This window comes from Bufo bufo, unplaced genomic scaffold, assembly GCF_905171765.1.
Source record: "Bufo bufo unplaced genomic scaffold, aBufBuf1.1, whole genome shotgun sequence".
In the NCBI taxonomy this organism is placed as follows: Eukaryota; Metazoa; Chordata; class Amphibia; order Anura; family Bufonidae; genus Bufo; species Bufo bufo.
Genome location: NW_024400022.1, coordinates 9,084 through 16,021, shown reverse-complemented (window position 1 = coordinate 16,021; position 6,938 = coordinate 9,084). Strand labels below are relative to the sequence as shown.

Genomic DNA, 6,938 nt, shown 5'->3' with positions numbered 1-6,938 from the left:
ATTAAAGTGGAAAAACACACTACAGGCTGATCCAACTTTGATGTAATGTCCTTAAAACAAGTCAAAATGAGGCTCAGTAGTGTGTGTGGCCTCCACGTGCCTGTATGACCTCCCTACAACGCCTGTGCATGCTCCTGATGAGGTGGCGGACGGTCTCCTGAGGGATCTCCTCCCAGACCTGGACTAAAGCATCTGCCAACTCCTGGACAGTCTGTGGTGCAACGTGACGTTGGTGGATAGAGCGAGACGTGATGTCCCAGATGTGCTCAATTGGATTCAGGTCTGGGGAACGGGCGGGCCAGTCCATAGCATTAATGCCTTCGTCTTGCAGAAACTGCTGACACACTCCAGCCACATGAGGTCTAGCATTGTCTTGCATTAGGAGGAACCCAGGGCCAACCGCACCAGCATATGGTCTCACAAGGGGTCTGAAGATCTCATCTCGGTACCAAATGGCAGTCAGGCTACCTCTGGCGAGCACATGGAGGGCTGTGCGGCCCTCCAAAGAAATGCCACCCCACACCATTACTGACCCAATGCCAAACTGGTCATGCTGGAGGATGTTGCAGGCAGCAGAACGTTCTCCACAGCGTCTCCAGACTCTGTCACGTCTGTCACATGTGCTCAGTGTGAACCTGCTTTCATCTGTGAAGAGCACAGGGCGCCAGTGGCGCATTTGCCAATCTTGGTGTTTTCTGGCAAATGCCAAACGTCCTGCATGGTGTTGGGCTGTAAGCACAACCCCCACCTGTGGACGTCGGGCCCTCATATCACCCTCATGGAGTCTGTTTCTGACCGTTTGAGCAGACACATGCACATTTGTGGCCTGCTGGAGGTCATTTTGCAGGGCTCTGGCAGTGCTCATCATGTTCCTCCTTGCACAAAGGCGGAGGTAGCGGTCCTGCTGCTGGGTTGTTGCCCTCCTACGGCCTCCTCCACGTCTCCTGATGTACTGGCCTGTCTCCTGGTAGCGCCTCCATGCTCTGGACACTACGCTGACAGACACAGCAAACCTTCTTGCCACAGCTCACATTGATGTGCCATCCTGGATAAGCTGCACTACCTGAGCCTCTTGTGTGGGTTGTAGACTCCGTCTCATGCTACCACTAGAGTGAAAGCACCGGCAGCATTCAAAAGTGACCAAAACATCAGCCAGGAAGCATAGGAACTGAGAAGTGGTCAGGTCACCACCTGCAGAACCACTCTATTGGGGGTGTCTTGCTAATTGCCTATAATTTCCCCCTGTTGTCTATCCCATTTGCACAACAGCATGTGAAATTGATTGTCACTCAGTGTTGCTTCCTAAGTGGACAGTTTGATTTCACAGAAGTGTGATTGACTTGGAGTTACATTGTGTTGTTTAAGTGTTCCCTTTATTTTTTTGAGCAGTGTGTATATATATATATATATATATATATATTTTATATATATAACACTACAAAATCATACCACACACTTATCCTAACCTAACCTGTCCCTAGCCGCTCCCTATCCTAAACTAAGACCCTCAGGACTGACCTCCGCCTCATGTCCTCTGCATGTCCGCATAGTCCGAGGCCAGCCCTATCTCCACCACCCACATCCAGCCCTCGCCCTATGTCCTCCCATGTCCGCATAGTCCAGGACTGGATGCAGGCCTCCCCACATTTTATAGGTGCCCCCCCCTCACCCTAACCCACCCAACCTAACTAACTAACCCCTGCTTACCCTATCCTACAACAATATACAATATATACAAATAAACACTATACAATAAACACTATTCTATATAACAGCACACAACCATACCCGAAGGACCAAGTTCAGCCTTTGCAAGCCTTTCATAAACTCGTACATCTCCAAAACAAAAATCTCGGGTGAGAGTATCAGCCCACCACCAGGAAGAGTACTACTAGACTACGGTACACTAAAAGCAAAGCCTCTCCAGAGGAGAGAGGCCCTACTGGTACCCAGTCTTTCGTACTCAAGAGAACGCACCTTCAACAGGTCCCCAGAATGTTCCTACACACCTCATCTACTGGGAGGACTTTCTGCTTCGTTGAAACTAAACACCGTGCATTCCACGTGTAGTACCTAACCACTATGCTTACTAAAAAACATGTGCACAGGTCCCTTCTTCCCAGGTCTCTGAGCACTCCATAGGCCCACTCCGCATAGGAGAGGCTGGCTAGCCTAGGCCAGCCAATGGAAGCTCCCACCCGTTTGTACACCTCTGTATTAAAGGGACACTGAAGCAGGAAGTGCTCCATACTTTCCAGTATGGAGCCACACTCCTCCCGGGGACAACCCCTTTCCTCAGAGTTCCTGTACTTCAGGTTGTCCCTTACATACAGCCTCCCGTGAAAGCAGCACCAAGCCAAGTCCCAAAACTTCAAGGGGATCTTTGCAGAATTTAGCAACTGTAACCCCTTGTCTAGATCCCGGCTTGGGCAATCCTTGAGGGCCAGGGGCTTTTGGAAGGGGGACAACAAGACCCTCTCATCAAGGGACCTCCTTGACAGAGTCCTGATTTCCCCTTCCTCCAAACCCCACCGGCGGATTACCTTCAGAATCGGGGGTGACATAAGCCGGAAGATATCCGTGAGGCGTACGCAAGTCCTTCACTTGCCCTCTCGTCTCCCATTCCTGGAAGAAAGGCCGAAACCACCCCCGGCAGGAGACTACCCACGGAGAAGCCCTCTCCATCCAGAGGTTTGCCAGATTAACCTTAACAAATGTGTTCACAAGAAACACCACGGGGTTGACCATAGATAACCCCCCTAGTCTCCTCGTGCGGTAAGTCACCTCCCTCTTGATCAGGTTCAGTCTATTCCCCATAAGAGCTGGAAAAACAGACTGTAAACCCGAGTCCAGAGAGGCTCTGGCAAGATTCACACACTGCCCAAATAGATCAGCAAAGGGAGCAGAAAAGCTTTGATCAGGTGCACCCTTTCCCTGAGGGTCAAAGACCAGCCCTTCCACTGGTCCATCTTCTGAGTAGCGATCTTAAGCCTGTCGTCCCAATTTTGGGTGGGATAATCCCCATGGCCGAAATGGATGCCTAGGACTTTGGCTGACGACTGGGGCTCTGGGAGGGTGTCCGGGAGATTGAAAGCTGGATCGCCCCCTCCCAGCCAGAGACTCTCACACTTATCCCGGTTAATCATGGACCCGGATGCCTCCGAGTAGCGGTCCACCTCAGACATCACGTATTCCGCCTCCCCTTTCGAGGACATGAAAATGGTGACATCGTCGGCGTACGCTACTGTCCTCAGACTGGCTTCCGGCGCCGCCGGATCCATCCCGACTCCCACCAACGGTCCACGATTGACCCTCTTAAGAAAGGGATCAATCGCGAACACGTATAAAAGCGGGCTCAAAGGACAACCCTGGCGAACGCCAGACCCAACCTCAAAAGGGCAGCCAGACCAACCGTTCACAAGCGGGAAACTCTCCGCCCCCGCATACAAGATCCTTAACCAATCGACAAACCCCCCCGGCAGGCCATACTTCAGAAGGACCAACCAGAGGTACTCATGGTTCACCCAATCAAATGCCTTTGCTTGATCTAAGGACAGCATGTACCCCCTCCAGTGGCCTGCTCTACTCTGTTCCACTGCCTCTCGGACACCGAGCACAGCACTAAAAGTGCTGCGGCCTGGAACCGAGCAATGCTGAGCCACCGAAAGGAGTTGAGGCGCAAATTTCACCAGCCTGTTAAACAGTATCTTGGCCAGAATCTTTCTGTCCGTATTGAGAAGTGCTATGGGACGCCAGTTCTCAATACGGCTCGGATCTTTACCCTTTGATAGGAGGATCAGGGCTGACCTCCTCATTGACTGAGGCAGAGTGCCCGACGATAGACACTCATTGAATACCTCAGTCAAGAGGGGACATAAAGAGTCCTTAAAGGTCGTATAGAACTCGGATGTTAAGCCATCCGGGCCTGGCGACTTCTTCAGAGCTAACCCTTCCACCGCCAGGATAACTTCCTCCTTCCTGATCTCTTCCACCAAAACGTCAAAAGAGAGGTGAGCTTCTGACTCAGGGGTGATTTCAGCCAGGAAAGCCGACATCTTGTCCCGATCCAGATCCCTCTTTCCCAAGAGGCACGAGTAAAAGGATCTGACGACTTCCAGGATCCCTGATCTGGACCTGTTCAGGGAACCCGTACTGTCAACCAGTCCTGTCACTAACTTACTCTTCACTGACATCATACAGTTTCTGTAGGGGTCGGGCGAGTTGTACTTCCCGAAGTCCCTCTCAAAAACTAAAGATGTGTGCCTATCATACTGGCACCTCTTGAGCAAAGATTTCACCCTGGAGATATCCTCGCGGCTACCTCCAGTCGAGACCAGATCTTCGAGTTTCCTCCTCAGACCCTGATACAGGCAGTACCTGTCCAGGGACCTGAGGCTCGAGAGCTGGAGGAAGAACTTTGCGGCCCGGTCTTTGAATATCTCCCACCACTCTGACTTAGTGTCACAGAGATCCAGCAAAGCTACCTGACTCTGAAGAAAGTCCTCAAAGGATTGTCTCACCTCTGCTTCCTCCAGGACTCCCGCATTCAGCCTTCAGTAACCTCTTCACATTTGGGGGGATTCTGAAATATTCAGAGAGAACATAATCAGACAGTGGTCGGAGAATTCTACCTCCACAACCCTTAAGGGCGAGAAAGTAGCCTCCTTCTTCAAAAAAAAACTGTCTATTCTAGACCTAATCATAGTAAGTGAAACCCCCGTGATCTGGGGTGTGCCTAATGTGGACATCCACCAGACGAGCCTCACTAGCTATGCTATTTAAAGCTATACTATCATAAGCCGCTTTCTCAGCGACAGTCTGCTGACTCCCAGCATCCATCCCACCTTTGGGACCAGATGCAGCACCTCCACCAACACCCCTACCAACACCCTGCTCACGTGCACCCTTTCTCCCTGCTGGGACAGCTGGTGCAGCAGGTGCAGCAGGTATCATTTTACCTTTATTTTTCCCTTTATTGTTATCCTTAACTTTACTATCCTTAATTTTACTATCTTTATTATTTATTTTATTATTATTTTCCTTATCATTCTTACTATATCCCCTGCCACCCTCATTGCCACTGGCCAAGCCCCCCCTGCTGCCCTTGAGACCTGGGCATTGATCATCACACTCCCCCCCTCCCCAGCACTTAATTCAGCGCTGGAGGAGGAGGCAGAGACAGAGGGGGCGTGTCCAGCGGCAATGTACATGGCCACTTGTTCTGGCGCAATGCACCCTTTCTTAGTGGACCGGAGCGCCGCAGTCATATTCTCCCCGGAAGCTCCGGCCCCTGGCTCTTCAATACGCAGGCGCTTACTGCCTGCACCTGTACTCCCAGCTTCGGGAGCGCGTCCAGAAGCACGGCCGGGCACCTCCCCAGCCACGCCCACATGCACACACCCCCGGCCACGCCTCCTGCTTCATTCACCGCCGCCTCCCTTGATCCCTGCCGCACGTTTGCAGCTGCAGGCGGGGACCCAGAGCTATCACCGCCCTGTGTAGGAGGGACGGTGACCTCATCATCACACCGCCCCAGCACCACTCTACATACCGGAACAGCAGGCAGAGCGGTAGCCAGAGTGGTGTACGGAACAGCTGGGAGAGTGGTGGGCGGGGACTCCCGATGTTTTTGCCCGCCCCCTCCACTTTCAATGGGTGACTGCCGATTCCCGCTTTCTGCCGGCACCTCCTCCCTGCCTCCGCAAGCAGGTACGGCGTCCGGCTCCATTTTGGGCTGCACAATCTCCCCGCTCCTCCGCTCAGGCACCACCTCAGATGCCGAGACAGGGAGTTTAGCGGGATACACGCCTGATGAGGACTTTTCAGCCCCCACCAAGCGCGTATAGACAAGACGTGTCTGGATGTTTTCCACGTTCTTTTTCTTGTTCTTGTTTTTGTTCTTTATTTTCTTCTTGCCGCAGCTCTCGTCCTCGTCCAGCAGGTCCTCTCCGAAGGCAAAACCCCGAAAGTCCACCGCGGGCGACTCCAACATTCGGATCTCTCTTAGCAGACCGCCATCCTCATCGCTGCCTTCCATGGCTGATGTCTCATCCGAAGATGGCAACGCTGGTAGGTGCAATTGTTCCTGTTCTGGCGGAATGCCACTGTACGCCTCCATTACTGGGGTTACCGGGAGGGCTGGTTCAGACTGCAAGGTTTGGGGACCTGCCTAGGATGCCAGAGATTTGGAGTCTTCCAACTCCTCCACCTCCACCTCGCTCTCCCTAGGGAGAGGCAGGGCCTGGGCTGGGGAAAAAGATGGTACTCTTCCCACAAGCCTGGTTCTATCCTCAGGGAGAAGAGCTGGAAAAATCTCCCTGGGAAACACGGTACTTCAGACAGCTCTCACTCCACACGTCCTACTACCGTGGCTGCTGGCACCAGACTTGCCCTCCAATAGATCCTCGTTAAAGGATTTAAAGTGTACTCATTCCAATTACAGGGCCTCGAAAGAGTCCTGTACTGTTATTTTTCGTCACTACCTCCCCGAGTCGGGAGTGGGTAATTTGCGCGCCTGCTGCCTTCCTTGGATGTGGTAGCCATTTCTCAGGCTCCCTCTCCGGAATCGAACTCTGATACCCGTGGTCACCATGGTAGGCGCAGAAAGTACCATCGAAAGTTGATAGTGCAGACATCCGAATGGATTGTCGCCGTCACGGGGACGTGCGATCGGCCCGAGGTTATCTAGAGTCACCAAAGCGGCCGGGGAGAGCGGCGGCGGGCGGAAATCGGGGAGGCCGAGACCACCCCCGCCCGCGGGCCCCGCCGCGCCCGGGCCTCCGGATTGGTTTTGGTCTGATAAATGCACGCATCCCTGGAGGACAGCGCTCGTCGGCATGTATTAGCTCTAGAATTACCACAGTTATCCAAGTAACGGTTGGAGCGATCAAAGGAACCATAACTGATTAAATGAGCCATTCGCAGTTTCACTGTACCGG

General features: G+C 52.8%; 1 long non-coding RNA gene across 1 annotated transcript in view; it reads right to left on the bottom strand.

Moving 5' to 3' along the window:
- LOC120983010 overlaps positions 1 to 6,582 on the bottom strand; it is a 7,308-nt gene extending 726 nt beyond the window's left edge. Inside the window, exon 1 of the long non-coding RNA XR_005775045.1 lies at positions 6,364 to 6,582. This is a non-coding gene — a long non-coding RNA (uncharacterized LOC120983010). The remainder of the gene's footprint in view (positions 1 to 6,363) is intronic.
- Between the last annotated feature and the right edge of the window lie 356 nt (positions 6,583 to 6,938).